Source organism: Alexandromys fortis, unplaced genomic scaffold (genome assembly GCF_014885135.2).
Source record: "Alexandromys fortis isolate MF-2015 unplaced genomic scaffold, M_Fortis_MF-2015_v1.1 scaffold_84, whole genome shotgun sequence".
In the NCBI taxonomy this organism is placed as follows: domain Eukaryota; kingdom Metazoa; phylum Chordata; class Mammalia; order Rodentia; family Cricetidae; genus Alexandromys; species Alexandromys fortis.
Genome location: NW_026068017.1, coordinates 5,460,670 through 5,476,433, shown reverse-complemented (window position 1 = coordinate 5,476,433; position 15,764 = coordinate 5,460,670). Strand labels below are relative to the sequence as shown.

The window sequence follows — 15,764 nt, the reverse complement described above, 5'->3', positions numbered from 1 at the left end:
CTGGTTGCAATGCGAGAAGGAAGCAGCTCATCCGAGCTTCCTCTTTCTCCTCCTTCCCCGAAGCCCCCACCCACCCCTTCTGCGCAGACAAAACGTTCTTCCGCCCCCCCACACCCCGAACCTCACCTTACTCTTGGGGGGCTGTATGTTCGGTGCTGGTACACCAGCCAGAGCCTGTACTTCCCAGGCAGGTGGGGTCCCAGTTCAGGGCAACTCCTCAGTTGCTTAGAATCCTACCTAGAGCACAAAGGGCTGGTGGTGCCGGCCTGAAGCCACCCGGCCACTAGAGGGCGGGAGAGCATAGCCGGGCGGCTAGCCCTGCCCAGACCACGCCCCCTCGAAGCCCCGCCTCGAAGCCCCGCCCCCGGGGTTGTAGATCCTGGACAGATGCTGGGACCTGTTGTCCGGTTCCAGCAGCCGCACGGTGGACTGGGCCTTACCCCAGCAGCAGGGAGTCGCCGCTGGAAAGGGGCTCGGCGCCCGGCGGGGACTGCAGGTGTGTGACTGGGCAGCCAGGGGGGTTGCTGAGGGCATGTGTGAGAGCTCGAGGCACAGCCAGAGTGGGTCGGGACCATCTTGGTGCAGTGTACCCCAACTGCAACCTGTAAGCCGGGCAGTTGGCAGTCTTCCAGTCCCGCAGTTAAAGTCCACCTCGGGAACATGGGCCTAAAAACCCATGGGGGTTGTCCCAGAGACAGAAGGGGCGTCCCCGGACTGTTATCAAGATTTAAGTAACTATGAAGCCAAGTGTGCACGCAGCCTCCTGCTGGGTCACAGGCCACCCTGTGCTCTGGAGCAAAAGAGCCTGCAGTCCTCTGGCTCTGAACTCTCTGGGGAGCGTGAACAGCAAGAGTCCTTTAGCATTGGGACCTGGGCATTGTCCTCTGTGAAGTCTCAGGCTGCCCCATGTTAGTGAGCGTGGCCCCTGCTTTTCTAGGGAATTGCGCGCCGAGCACGGTCAGAGAATCACTGTGTACACGCTGGAGACACGCTTGTAGGAGTGTATGAATGTATGTGCGCAGACACGTGTGTGCTCGAGTGCCGGCATGATGGCCCATCCGAGGGTAGTGGTGATAAATACGTAAAACGTTCAGGACAGTAGGAGGAAGGAGGCTCCTCAGAGGGAAAAGGAAGATGAGATGAAAGCAGCAGGATGTGGTATGAAGCGAGTTAAGACTCCTGCCGAGAGGAGGGGTGGCTATGGGCAGGCGGAGAGCTGAAAGCAGGCCGACTCACCTGAAGGCCCCTTCTGAATGGCTGAACTCCTCTTGGCTTTGGGCTTGGCTTTCTTTTGCCTGCTGTGGACCACCTGGTAAGGTCGGGTTCCCAGAACTGTGTTTCGCTCCTGCAGTGCCTGCCAAAACAGAATCGCGTGGCCCCAGCTGTACAGGACAGCTTTCCAAGGTGAACCAGCTTTTAAATAAGGTCCTTAAGGGCCATGGTGGTGGTGACGCTGTTGCGTGGGAACCACATGTAAAATGTAATAGAGACCTGAGTTCCAGACAGGCCCTGGCATATGACATCCCTCTGCCTGCTTCAGTCTCCTTATTTGTAAAGCGGGCTGTGGTGCTTCTGATCCACAGGACCATGTGGGAAATGAAGAGAGACAGGTTCAATGAGAGCTACACAGGAGACATCCACTTAGGTTCCTTACAAGTCCACAGAGCACCTTTATTTAAAGAGGCTCATCCCAACCAAGGGGCTGAACTGTGAACTATGGGTGTGTGTGTACGTAGCCTGGTGTGAGATCTGTGCCTTTGGCACAGATGAACGGGACGATAATGCATATTACATATAAGCACATGTCCCCAGTTTGGAGATGTCCATGTGTTCACATTTTATTTCTATGGATCAGTTATTATTGAAAACGTTTATTATTCACTTTGTGGGTATAAGTGTGCATGCGTGTGCTTGCCATGGTACATGGGGAGGGTATTGGTTCCCTCCTATTCGGTGAGGACCAGGGAACGAACTCAGGTTGTCAAGCTTGGAGGGAAGCCGGCTCCCCTGCTCTGTTTGTTTGTTTTTTGAGGTAGTCTCAGTCTGTACCCCTTGCTGACCTCCAACTCAGTATGTAGCTGAGACTCACCTTGAACTTGGAGATTATGGGCAGTTCTGCTATGCCCACTTTACATTCCTAGTGTAGCAATGCTAAAGTTAACATATTATAATTATAATAAGCCCCAATAATTTTCCTTGTCAGCACAAAATGATGGTGCATCTTTACCATCAATGGCATCTTACAGTCTGTTAAATGCAGGGTATATTTTACAGATTTGGGAAAATGCTTTAGAGGTTCATGGGTACACACAGAGTTATGTCACCTCCAATTCTGCAAACATTTAAGAACTTATACTTCATAAGCATCAAATGTTTTGTGGTGCCTAGTTTTTGGTTCTTTGTTTGTTTGTTTGTTTGTTTTTGTGTAGCCCCTAGCTGACCTGAAATTCACTGGTGTAGATCAGGATGGCCTTGAACTTACAGAGATCTGCCTGCCTCTGCCTCCCAAGTGCTTTTTGAATTGCTTTTCAGCAGAGATTAAAGGCATGCACCACCACACCTATAATATCTCGTTTTAAAGACCGTGTTGGCTGCTTTGTTAAGTCATGCACACCAGGCTCGATTTAGTAACTTCTCCGGCATGTGATCTGCTAGTTCTAACCCGCCCTCCTCTCTTGCACCTGGGACCTGCTTCTGATACATTCCCCACCACTCCTCTTTCATCCTTCTACGTGACTTTTCCCCCTTAGGCTGCAATTTTGTGGTGTGTTGTACACTGTGCTAAGTGCTTCGTGCCCTTTCGTCTTGATATCCACACTGAGATAGCTGTGCCTATCGCCCCCACTTAGCAGATAAGGAAATGGGGTGCTGAAGCCACTCAATCAGAAAATGCCAGACCTGGGCTGACTGGCATCTGCTCTTGACCAGAGAGGGGGAAACTCCAGTGGTGGCCTGTGGTCGTCAAGTATGGGCCTTGCCTTGCCCTTCTGATGTAGTCCCCCCTTTTCTTCTAGGCTGACAGCTACCTCTTGGACAATTGGGATTATACGTTAGGTGACTTCTGGGTGTTTAAGGCATGGATATCACAAGGGGATGATAAGTGAGAAGGCAGATAGCTTTCATAGCTCAGAGCACGAGTCTCCTAACTATCATTTGGTTCCCAGGTTCTGGCCAGTAGAGCTTGGCCTCGGGCCTCCTGCCTCATGTTGCTATCGTGATGGAAGATCCCAAATCTGCCCCCAGCCTAGGTCCATCCTTCTGATTCCTCTTGAGAAGCTCAGTCTGACCTCAACTTTGAAGATACTGTTTCATCCCCTCCTCCCAGACTGTTCTCCCCTTTCTCTACCCACCTAGTGAACTAAAAATTCCTCTCTCAGTGGACAGTTCGAGCTCCATCTTCCAGAGTCTTCCCCAACTCCAATGTCACCCTGCAACTCTAAGCTACTGTCCTCCATGGCCTCCCTAGGTGTCACTGACTGCCTTGGCCCACAGGGACTCACCAGGAACTGACACAGCCATGGCCTGTTCGTGATCAGTGTGGCTTCAAGTTGTCACCACTTCAAGCTGAGTCTTCCCGGGATCTTGGGCAAGAGCCCCCCCCCCTGCACATCCCACTAGAAGCTGCGTAGGTGCAGGATAGTGTCAGGGTCCGCAGGGCGGGGTCCCTAGAGACTGCTGTGCTTCTCATTTTCATGTCCTCTGGAGTCTTGTTATCGTGTTGACTTAGGCAAATGAACTTGCGTGGTTTCTTCATGGCGGGGGCACGGTTGGGATGTGTGAGGACCGATGGTGGACTCCAGCCTAGGAGTCCTGTGTCGACCTCACTGTAGCCACAAAGCCTCGATTGCGATCAGATGCCTCTCTGAGTGTCATTCCCCTTGTCTACATGACAACAGTGTGGCATTTGATCCTGCCCAGCCCTCCATAGTCAGCACTTTCCTGTGGAACATGCTCGCTGTACAGTCATGGACCAAGCCCAGAAGACACGGGAGAGCAGGCATTGCTCCTGCCTTCAAGGAGCTGTGGTCTAGTGGTTCAGGACACCCAACACGGAGATGGTCTCATTCTAAGTGTGGGAATTACATGCCACTGTGGGATCCCAGGAAGGGAGTTTAGGGTTTAGAATTATGTCATATGAGACCAGAGAGATATGCAATAAAAGAAGAGAATACTCATGATAATAACAAGATGAATAATTGTCAGATACCTGCTTGTGGCTGTGGATATCTTCCCTCATGAGTTTGTCCCCCAACAACTCAGGGTGCCTGTGTGATCATGAGAATTTCCTTCTTCTGAAATTAGATATTACAACTGCATGTTGTGACTTGGACCCACGCTTGATATGGGACCAAGGATTCTTTTCATGTTCCTTCCCGTTCCCTTACTCCAAGGTGCAATTTGTAGACATTGAGGTCTTAAACTACCATTGCAGTGGGGGGAAACTCCCTCTTATTTCTCTCTGTTTATTGCTGGAGATCATGTACCACTCTGGACCCTTGGTAGTCATGCTTTTCTTAGTTGCCCTGGGAGTCTCTCCATCCATAGAAAAGTCTATCCATTGTAGCCATGCCCTTATCTGGCCCCTCTTGGTCTCTGTGTTCTCGCCAAGTTCAGAGACCCAGCTCTTGATTCTCTGTGTCATGTAATAATTCTCCCGGCTTCTCCATCTTCCAGCTCCCACTTCTCTGTCTAAAGCTGTCTTCCAAGAACTCCGACATCCACTCGGACATACGACTGGGTGTTTGGTTGACTGTTTGTTCCTGTGTGGCTCCGTGGTGTGGGCTCTTGTCAGACAAATCTTCACTCAACCACTTCCACCCAAGCTGGCCGACGTGGCCAACCTCCACTTGGGGTTTTCTGCATTAGCTAGATCACGTCGTCTACACCTACAGTTCTTCCAGAAGAGTCTGAAACTCTCGAGGGCAGTGGTTCAAATGCTGCTACCCTTTAATACGGCTGTTCATATTGTGGTGACCTCCCCCCCTAGCATAAAATTATTTTCATTGCTACTTCACAACTGTAATTTTGCTACTGTTATTAATCATAGTATAAATAGCCGTGTTTTCCAATGGTCTTGGGTGAGTCCTGTGAGGGAGTCATTCAACCCCCCAAAGAGTCGAGACCCACAGGTTGAGAACCACTGCTCTAGGTAGTGGGCCCCTTTGAAATGCCAATGAAAGGGTGAATACACATGTATATGTGAACACATGCACATACACAGTCTCTTTTACATAAAACTCTAAGGTCTTCTTAGACTTCTAGAGCCTAGAGCCTGGCTTAGTAAGCTATGTCCCAGAAAACACAATGGTTTCTGTGCAGTGAGACTCCACAGGAAAGGCAGCTGTTGGCAGAGGCAAGCTGCAGGTGGCAGTGGGTAATAGTCCTTAGAGGGCACCCGGTGAACCACCTTAGTGACTCTCTAATGTGACTTTGAGGCACGTGATAGGGGACCTCTGAACTTCGTGATCTTACACTAAGGACATCTTCTGGACTTTATGTTTAAATGTGAGACCTCACTTTGTAGCTCTGACTGGCCTCTCACTTGCAATCCTCCTGCCTCCATCTCCTGATAGCTGGAACTATAGGCATGTGCTGCCATGTTCAGTTGCCATCTTGTGGATTATGTGTGGAGATTTGATCTCAACCTGTTCCCAAGATGGTGGATGAGCACTGCCTTTGCCAGTGGAGTGATGACCGGGAGCTCCTCCACTCTGCTCTCCAGCCAGGGGTTGGATTTATGCCTAGGACTTGGGACAAAGAAGACATGGCCACCGTCAGTTCTTTGCCATTCCTGTCTCCAAAGCCCTGTTCCTGGAGATTGGCTTGTCTTTAAGCCTTCCTTCTTTGATGTGGTTGTGATGTATCAGCAGCAAAAGAATATGTTGAAAGATGTCTTCTTCAATCGCTCCTTTACAAGGAATGTTAAAAGCATGGCCAAATATTAAGGCTGTCAAGTACATTTTTAAACATATACTAGAAATTTATTGTATTCTTTCACCTTGACATGGGTTTATATGACACACTATACTCGTAACTTCCTCGCCTTGAGCCTTCCTTGCATTTCTGGACTGAATTCAGTAATCATTTTAAACGCAGTACTAGGTTTGCTCAGTGTCAGCCTCTTTGGTTTTGCATCTGAACTTAAGTGTTAGCTTCGCGGCACTGTCGGACACCTGAAATAACCGAGCCGTAACAAGAAAGGGCTGTCTTTGGCTCCAAGTTGTGGAGCTTTGAATCTATGATGGATTGGCTTCATTGTATGAGGCTGTGATGAGGTGGTGGCTGCTATGAGGTCGTGGCTGAAATGAAGTAGACTAAAACTGCTTACATCATGACTGGGAAGCCAGAGGGAGAGAGACAGAGAGATAGAAACAGAGAGAGAGAGAGAGAGAGAGAGAGAGAGAGAGAGAGAGAGAGAGACAGACAGACAGACAGACAGAGGGACACAAAGAGAGACAGAGACAGACAAAGACATTCTGGAGTCTTTCCGTCTCCTACATAGGTGCAATCCAGTGACCTAAAGACCTCTCCTCGGCCCCCCACTTCTTAAAGGTGCCATCACCCCTGAATAGCACTAGACTGGAGGCCAATCCTTTAGCATACACGTACCTTTGGGGAACATCTAAGGTTCAAGTTACCCCAACACATGGTGAGTTCGCCCTCATTGCTGTCACTAATGTCTAGTGTGCTGCTTTGCAGGGTGAGTTTGGAGGCACCTCATCTCTTGCACCCTGGGGCAACTTGCAGAGCAGGGCCCTGGTCTGTCCCATGTCAGCTGTGAGACCTGCTCTGCTGCAGGGGTCCTCTGTGCTGGACCCCGGCCTCCGTGCTCTTCTCTCCGCTACATCCTAGGTCTCTTAGGGGCACACCTCTTAATCCCTAGCCACCCAGAACTGACATCAGAGAATCATCTCTGCTTCTTGACAATCAACCACTGAGTCTTCACTTCACACGTCCTTCAGTTTGTGTGGAGGTCTTTTTCACAGGACACTGGTGGACAAAACTCACCTCCCTCTGAGTGCAATTTAGCTCTCCCTGTCAGCTGCATGAGAATGCTGCTCAAGCGCCCATGTTATGCCCAGAGAAATGTAACCAAGGCGCGGGCAGTGATGACATGATATGAAATTATTTAAAAAAAACCCAAACTTTCTCTAAATAGAGACGAGTGAGGAGCCACCGTTCTGCAGATGTTTGAAGGGCCGTGTCCTTTGGAAAAGGTGAATCAGATATAAATGGGTTCAGTGAGAGGAGATGAAAAGGAAATCGAGTTCAGCTCACTTCAAGGAAGGACTTAGAGAAAGTCGGAACAGGTCACAGGTTGATCATTCTCCCCATTGGTGGAAGTGTTTGGGGGAGGGATACCTACTGGTCCTACAGCCGTGATAGCTGTGAGAGTGGAGTGTGAAAGACTTCTATACCTCTCTGCTCACTCCTAGCAATGGCATCTGACCAAGTGTTCTGTCTGGGCGTGGCAGCACCTGCCTCTAAGAAAGTTGAGGCCAGTTTGAGGCCAATCTAAGCTACACAGCAAGAACGACTCAACTTTTTTTCAAGCGATTGTTCTGAAAAACATTATTCAAATGTAAGAAGTTTAGTGGCTTTGAGGGAGCAAATCCTAAACTGGGCAGTTCCCTCAAAAGTCCCACGTTTCTGCTTTGCAGTGTGTTCCCCCTGGCTGTTATAAACCCTCACTGTCCATGGTGACCGCGGCTGGGGATGAGATTTCGCGCATAGCCTGAGTCTGGGGTGTGAACTCTGCTTGGGGTCTTTTGTTCTTTGCTTCTGCTGATACACCAAGTTCTGCTAAAATTCGCACGGGCAGACTCCATCCAACTGTCACAGCCAGCCACACAACCTCCTTGGTGAGCCAAGTGTGAATGGCCTCTGGAATGTGGGGCTTTCAAGCCAATATTTCAGAAGGCTTTGAATTCTGCATTCATTTCTACGCTGACATCTTGGGAGATTTTTTACGAGAATCCTAGATGCTCAGAGCCTTGGTTCACGACTATGCTGGGGGATTATAGGGCTGTGATGTGACAGACACTCAGGTTACTAGAGGGAACAGGAGATGTGATGGTTAATCTTTGTACACAGTCTGTTGCCTCCTGGACCAGTTGACTCCAGGAAGTTTCTAGGCTGCTCTTTGGATGCAGCCTTTTGGGAAGTGCTCTGACGGTACAGTAGAAAGGACCTATTCCTCCCCCCATGGTGTCCCTTGTGACAAGACTCCCTGTAACTATAAGTCCCTTTTCAAGTCACAACTGTGGCAATCCTTACTGACAGTCAAGGTTTGTTTGGACGGTTTCATCTACAGTCATGTTGACTTTACATTGGAAAATTCCAATAACCTCTTTCTTGCCTATGTCTTTCTTGGGCTTGCCTCCCTCCCTCCCTTTCTCTATCTTTCTTTCCCTCCCTCTCTCCCTTCCTTCCAATATTACTATCTTTTCCAGACTACATAGCAAGACTATCTAAAAGAGCAAAAAAAAAAAACCCAAAACCCACAAAACTTTAAAAAAGTGATTGTTATGAAAACCTGACTTAAATCTAGAGGGAACAATCCTAAAGCTGGACAGTTTCATCAAAAATGACTCTAATTTGGGTCCTCCTGGGATTGTAAACATGTCCCACTGAGTCTCACTTCTTGAAAGTTTCTATGGAAGTCGGGTGCTGTCTGCTGTTAACTGCAGTTTTTCCCTTCCCGCTCATGCCTCTAGCCGGCCAGTCCTCTTCTGGCCTTGGTCCTCTCTCTCCCCAACTGTAGTCTCCAAGCACACATTTGTTGTTTTCCCTTGGATGCTCTGTGTCACTGTGTGCACACAGCTGGGACCTGACACACTTCCTCTATGGACTTCCCCATTTCTGTCTCCTCTGCAGCTCAGCTCCGGTTCTGAAATGTTGGCATCATCTCCAGTGCTGCCCAGCATCTGTTTCTCTCCACTCTGTCCCGTGGTGATGATGCTCCCCAACTCCCTGACTCTTTTACCTCTCCATCATTTCCTCCCATGTCCACTCGAGTTTCCCTCACTGTGCACCTGTGGAGGGCTTTTGTTACAGGCTCTTCCTTTCTCTAATAAGAGTCAAAATATTCTTCCTTACTGCAGCCAGACCCCTTTGACTGCATCCCACTTCGGGGAAAGTCTAATGTCCTTGGCCTCCCTTAGGCTACAGTACAGTCCCACTGTGTTCTTTATGAAGTCTCGTCCTCTTAAGCTTGGTTCCTCCCAAGATGTGCTCTTGCCCAGAAAGAGAGAGAGAGAGAGAGAGAGAGAGAGACAGAGAGAGAGAGAGACAGAGAGAGAGAGAGACAGAGAGAGAGAGAGAGAGACAGAGAGAGAGAGAGAATGTTTTCAAGCATTTTTTTCCACTCCTGGGTCCCCAGTGCTTTGGGAGAGCCAGCACTTGGCTGAGTTTATGACTGCCTTGTGAGGCAGCCAGCCCAGGAAGACCTGAGCCTCAGCCATAGGGGCTGATGGTAGGCTGAACTGCCCTCTGTATTTGAACCCTCCCAGGGAATTTCACTGCAACTCCCCCAGGAGCTTCGTGTGAGTAGCTGACAGGTTCAGACACTTCTGAACAGGACAAGGCAGATGGCCTCTGAGACTGTTTCCGACCCCAGAGGTTCTGGCACACTGCAGGTGCTGACCCTTTTCCAGTCCATTCTGCATCGACAGAGGGTGGGTGGGGTGGGGAAAGTCCTGAGGAGCCTCTCCCAACCCCTGACAGGCCACAGTCTGTGACAGCTTGTGTACAGGAGGCTGGGGAAGTCTGTTTGCAACACAGTATTTACATGGCCTAGGGGCTTCCTGTCCCGCCTACCCAGTAGGCTGTGGGGCAACTGGGAACTGTGTTTTCAGGAGTGAGACAAAAAATGGTTGGGGCATTTCTGGGGGATTCTTCAGACATCTCTAGGGGTGTTTGACTTACCAGATAGGTCAAGGGAGATGGAGAATACATGTGCTTAAATTGGGAAGAAAATACTATAAACAATTATGATTGTTTTACACATTGCCCTTTATAACTTGCAAAACCACAAGTGCCTTTCACAGAAACAGCCCTGCAGAGGGATGGGAACCCTTTAGAACAACAACAGAAACAAGCTTCCTTCTCTGACTCCAAGAAGAGACCATGGACCAGCATGAGGAAGGGCAGGATTCTTATTCTTTCTTTCCTAGTCCCTCCCTCTTCCTTTCCTCTCTCTCTCTCTTTTCTTTCCTTCGCCCCCTTTGTCTGTCTGTCTTTCTTTCTTTCTTTCTTTCTTTCTTTCTTTCTTTCTTCTTTCTTCCTTCTGTGTGTGGTATATGCATGTGTACATGTTTGTATGTGTGTACTACACACATGTCTGGGGTATGTGCATCTCCACATGCTTGTGGAGTCCAGTGGTCAATGTCCAATGATTTCCTCTGTTGTCGTCCACGTTATTTCTTTTTCAGACAGGGTCTCACACTGAACCTGGACCTCCCCAATCCAGCAAGATGAGTTGGCCAGTGAGCTTCCAGCATCCTCCTGTCCCTGCTTCCCCCCCATCCTCACCCCTATCCCCTCTCCCCACACTGGGATTGCAGGCTGTGGTGCCCAGCCTCCTTACATGGGTCCTGGGGATCCAAACTGAGGCCATCGCGTGTGGACGACCAACACTTTATGGACTAAGCCATCTGCCTAGTCTGCTCTTTGTTTCTCTGAAGGAGAGCTGTGATTTTGGAGAGGAAGGATCCTCTCTCTGGGAAGGAGTAGTCTATGGGAAAACCTGTCCAGCAGACAGAACTCCCATTTCAGATTTGGGGTTCACCTAGATGTAGAGTGTCACCTCTTCTGTGCACGCATGCTTATATGACCTGAGGGGGCTGGTATGGTCTTCCTGTCTCCTCACGGGGCATGGCAAATTCTGGGGCACCCAACCATCTGCCTGGATCTATTGCCATGTCACCAAAGCCTCTTATTGTCCCCAGGCCCTGATGTAAATATCTGCAAAGATCTTGGAAGTTTCTTTAGGTCTTCTTGGCCAGGAGTGTAGGCATGACCTCCGCATTTCTCTGTAGTGAGAGGCCCACCCACCCCACAGCTCAATTTTAAAGATCCAAGGCTTGGTTTTAAATTTCTATTTATTTATTTATTTATTTATTTATTTATTTATTTATTTATTTTTATTTAATGTGCATTGGTGCTTTGCCTGTGTGTATGTCTGTGTGAGGGTGTCAGGTCCCCTGGAACTGGAGCTGTGAGTCATCATGTGGGTGCTGGGAAGTGAACTCAAGACCCTGCAAGAACAGCCCAGGCTCTTAACCACTGAGCCATCTCTTCAGCCCCGACAAGACCGGTTTTTAAAGTGCATTATTTCTCGAACCCACCAGAGGAAGGATGGAATGTATGAGCCACCCAGCTTCAGGGCTGAGGTGTGAAAGCCTGTATGACAGCGGCATTCTGGATTGTGGGTTATGATGTGAGAATATTGGTTTATGTCAGAGCATTTGCTATGAACGGTAAAAAAAAACAAACAAACAAATGGTGATGAAGGTGTGGCCCTTTAAAAGATTTGCTAATAAAAATATCCAGTCACTGGCTGTGATGATATAAATGCTTTTGAACCCAGTACTTGGGAATCTGAGGCAGGAGGATTACCGTGAGTTTTAGATGCATCAAGACAGAAAGTGCTCTGAGGCCATGGAGGAAGATGAGAAACAGCGTTGAAACAGCCTGAAGGTGTCAGAAAAACACAGTTCTGAATCTCTGAGGCCGAGCTCAGGCCCAAATTTTGTAAACCATTCAGCGTCGTGTGAAAAGTTTGTTCCAGAAGGTATCTGAGCCAGATGCACAGGAGAGTAGTGATGTGGAGAAGCGGACAGACATCGGCCCATAATGGGCCACGCAGTGATGGACCAAATAAGGACCCCTCATGGATGTCACCAACTGCCATTCCTTCATGTCCCACTTTGGCCCAAAGCTCTGAGCCGCCCTCTGAGGTGCATGTAGCTGCCTGAGAATGCCTTTTGTAGGCCAAGGCTAACTTCTACAGTCCTCAGGATCCTCTGAGGGGAGGATGAAGGACTTGGTTGGTTGGGACTAGGGTCACTGTGCAGTGAAGGCCACACTCCCATCTTGGGTCTAGAGCTCAGCCTCTTGAGAGAACGCCATCCGTTCCTTTCTCTCTCACCCACGTTCTCATAGATAAGGATTTATTCACGTGGGCTGTAGCACTCCCAAGATTAGCTCAGAAGATGAAGGTAGGGCCATCTGTCTCACTGAACTGTTTGCTGTCTTCGAGGGAGGAAAAGTAGTCACGAAAGGTTGTTTATTCTCATGGTAACCTTGTGGGTCAGTGGCAGATGGTCCCTAATCTGTCACTGAAACAGGAACTCTCAGAGAATTGCGTCAATACTGCCTGGTCAACTCTGTGTATGCCTAAGAATGCTTCACCTGGGTCAGGGGTTGGTGGCGCACATCTTTAATCCCAGCACTCGGGGAGGCAGAGGTAGGTGGATCTCTGTGAGTTCAAGGCCAGCCTGGTCTACAGAGCAAGTTCCAGGACAGGTTCCAAAGCTACAGAGGAACCCTATCTCAAAAAAATAAATAAGCAAAGGAAGGAAGGCAGGCAGGCAGGCAGGCAGGCAAGCTTGGCCTGAAAAATCCCTGAGTCCCTGTCACTGTGGCCTCTAGAACAGATCACAAAGAGGCAGCAACCCATCTAGAAAGTTGATGCCACTTCTTTGGAGGACTTTTATGAGGTGTCCTCCTACAAGGGAATTTTGGGCACACAGTATGGTCTTCATTTAAGGTCACACCATCAATCATACTCCACAAATTTGGGGGAAATCCATTGTTTGTATCAAAATGACACAGAAAGAGATAAACAAACACTCCAGTTCTGACTCAACATGGACAGAGGCATGAGCACATCGGCTGGTCTGTTGTATTGGAAGAGAACCAGACCACTAGTGGCTTACACAAACAAGGAGTTTATTCCCCTTTCTTATAACCGCGGAGTGTGAGTGAGCCAGATGGTTTTTCTCTTCAATGTTTTTTTTAATTGATTTTATTGAGCTATACATTTTTCTCTGCTCCCCTCCCTTCTTCTCCCCTTCAACCCTCTCCCATGGCCCCCATGCTCCCAATTTACTCAGGAGATCTTGTCTTTTTCTATTTCCCATGTAGTTTAGATCCATGAATGTCTCTTTTAGGGTCCTCATTGTTGTCTAGGTTCTCTTGGATTGTGACTTGTAGGCTGGTTTTCTTTGCTTTATGTTTAAAAACCACTTGTGAGTGAGTATATGTGATAATTGTCTTTCTGGCTATGGGTTACCGAGCAAGCCAGATGTTAAGGACAGCCTTGCAGGTCAGGAACCAAGATTCCTTCAAACTGTGGCTCTTTGCTTCCTCCGTGTGTAGCTTTTGTCCGATGGTCTACGATGGCTGCCTTAGTGGTTACCATCACCTCTTCCATCTGGCCTTTGAGTGGAGGGCTGGGAAGGGGCGGATGTGATTCCTTTAATAGTATGCTTTGGAAGTCACCTTCCTCAGTGTCTGCCCACCCTCCAGGGACCGCCCCGGAGGGCGGGGAAATGTGCCCTGAAGCTTCTAAAGGTTACCTTTAGAGAAGAAAGGAGAGTGGATAGAAGGGCAAGCAGGAGTCTCATTCGTATTTGAAATCTGCTCATTTGAGTGACTGCCCACCGCCATACTTCATTGCATCTGCCATAGAACACGCATGTCCTGAGAGCCCTGCTGAAAACTACACATAAACAGTGGCATGTGTGTTGGGTATGGCTCAGCAGGGAAGGCACTTGCCGCTTAAGCATGAGAGGTTGAGTTTGAATCCCCAGAATCTGCGAAAAGCCAGGCACATCTGTAATCCCAGCATCCCTACGGGGAGGTGAAACCCAGACAGTCAGGGACTAGCCTTGTGTATCCAGCAGTTACAGTGAAGAGGCCCTGTCTCAAATAAGGTGGAAGGTGAGGACCAAACCCGAGGTTACCCTGTGACCTCCCCACACGTGCCGTGGCTTGTACATATGTGCGCTTACACACGAGTGTGCTCACTGACATCCACAATACCTCATATACACATCAAAAGTGACATGTTGTACCAAAGATAGAATCATCTCGTGTCCATTGGTAGACAAATGTATGTGCTAAATATGTACAGTGGAGTATAGACTCAAGTATTTGGCTTATTTTTATACAGGGTTGTTTGTCATTTTTTGGAAATTTTTCTTGCTGCTCCTGTGACATTATGTGATACCTACTCAGGATCCACCCTTCCCCCATCCATGAGATTTATGAAATTTTGAGCTCTTAATGCCTTGAGAGGCCCATCATGTAATAGACCAGCAGTTCTCAACCTGTGGGTCACAGCCCCTTTGGCAAACCTTTGTCTCCAAAAATATTTGCACTACAATTCATAACAGTAGCAAAACTACAGTTATGAAGTAACAACGAAAATCATTTTATATTTGTGGGGGTGGGGAGTCACCACATATTAAAGGGTATTAAAGGGTCACAACATTAGGAAGGTTGAGAACCCCTGCCATAGACCCTCAGTACACATTTCCTATGGACTTAGTAAGCCACTCTTGACCCACACTGCGTGCCAGGGAGGCCATCTCTTTGAGGACACTGATGGCAGTGGAGATCTGACTTCATGCAAGCACCTTCAGCTGCCCGGAGTGGCCATACCCTGCGCTGGAGTTTGATAACAGCCTGGCAGGGCCTCTGAGGTGTCTCCCGTCCTCCTCAAGCCCTGCTTTTGTAACACGCTTTCAATGTAACACATGCATTCTTAGCCGGGGTCCTCGCTTCTGTCCGCACCTAACACCCTGCCTTCTTTACACTCCCCTGCCTCCTCCCCCAACGACACCACATGCCTGCATGACATGGCTTTGGTTTTCAGTTTTCTTTCCTCTCGAGTGTCGGTCTCTTGGAAATCTGCTTCCTCAAAATCTGTGACTCATTTTCTGCGCTCAGTGTTGTCTTCAGTGAGGACTACAAGCTCTAGGGTGAGTGCTTGTGTCCTCCATGTTTGCCTTTCACTTCTGCCTTGTACAGCTTGCCCTGCGGTCAGAATCGAGTTAAAGATCCAGTTTCAGCCTGGTGGGCCTGGGCCTTCTCATTCCAGCTGAAGTCCTTGCTGTCCCCAGACTGTGGCTCTGGCTTTATGACCCAGGCAAGAAAAGCAGAGTCTGAACTGTTCTTCCTTTGTTTTCCTTTGGACTTCTTTGTCATTATAGTCATCTATCTATCTATCCATCCGTCCATCCATCCGTCCATCCATCTGTCCATCCAGCACATGAGTCATGCATGATTCTAAGAGCATCTGGTACTGACTTGCTTACTTTTTTGGTGGTGGTGGTGGGGACACGTTTTGAGACAGGGTCTATCTTTGTACCAGCCTTGGCTGTCCTGGAACTCATCCTGTAGACCAGGCTGGTCTCAAACTCACAGAGATCCACCTGCCTCTGCCCCCTGAGTACAGGGATTGAAGGTGTGTACCCACCACCACCCAGCAACAATTTTTTATTAAAAAAAGAATTTATTTATTTTTGTTTTATTTATATAAGTGTTTACCTGCATGGATGTATGTGCACAATGTGCATGAAATGATCAAAGAGACCAGAAGAGGGCATCAGATCCCTTGGAACTGGAGTTACAGACAGTTGCAAGTCTCCATGAAGGTGCTGGGACTGAACCTGGGTCCTTGGCAAGAGCAGCCAGTGATCTTAACCACTGAGCCATCTCTCCAACCCCTGGTGCTTATATTCTTTTTTTTTTTT

The 15,764-nt window shown here is 48.6% G+C and overlaps 1 protein-coding gene across 2 annotated transcripts in view; it reads left to right on the top strand.

Moving 5' to 3' along the window:
• The first annotated feature begins 241 nt into the window (after positions 1-241).
• The window catches only part of Pik3r5 (phosphoinositide-3-kinase regulatory subunit 5), a 64,741-nt gene continuing 49,218 nt past the window's right edge, over positions 242-15,764 (top strand). Inside the window, exon 1 of one of the 2 annotated variants that reach the window (XM_050162782.1) lies at positions 242-496. The gene's annotated coding sequence lies outside the window, so the exon portion shown is untranslated. The remainder of the gene's footprint in view (positions 497-15,764) is intronic. The other variant, XM_050162781.1, reaches the window with a different exon arrangement.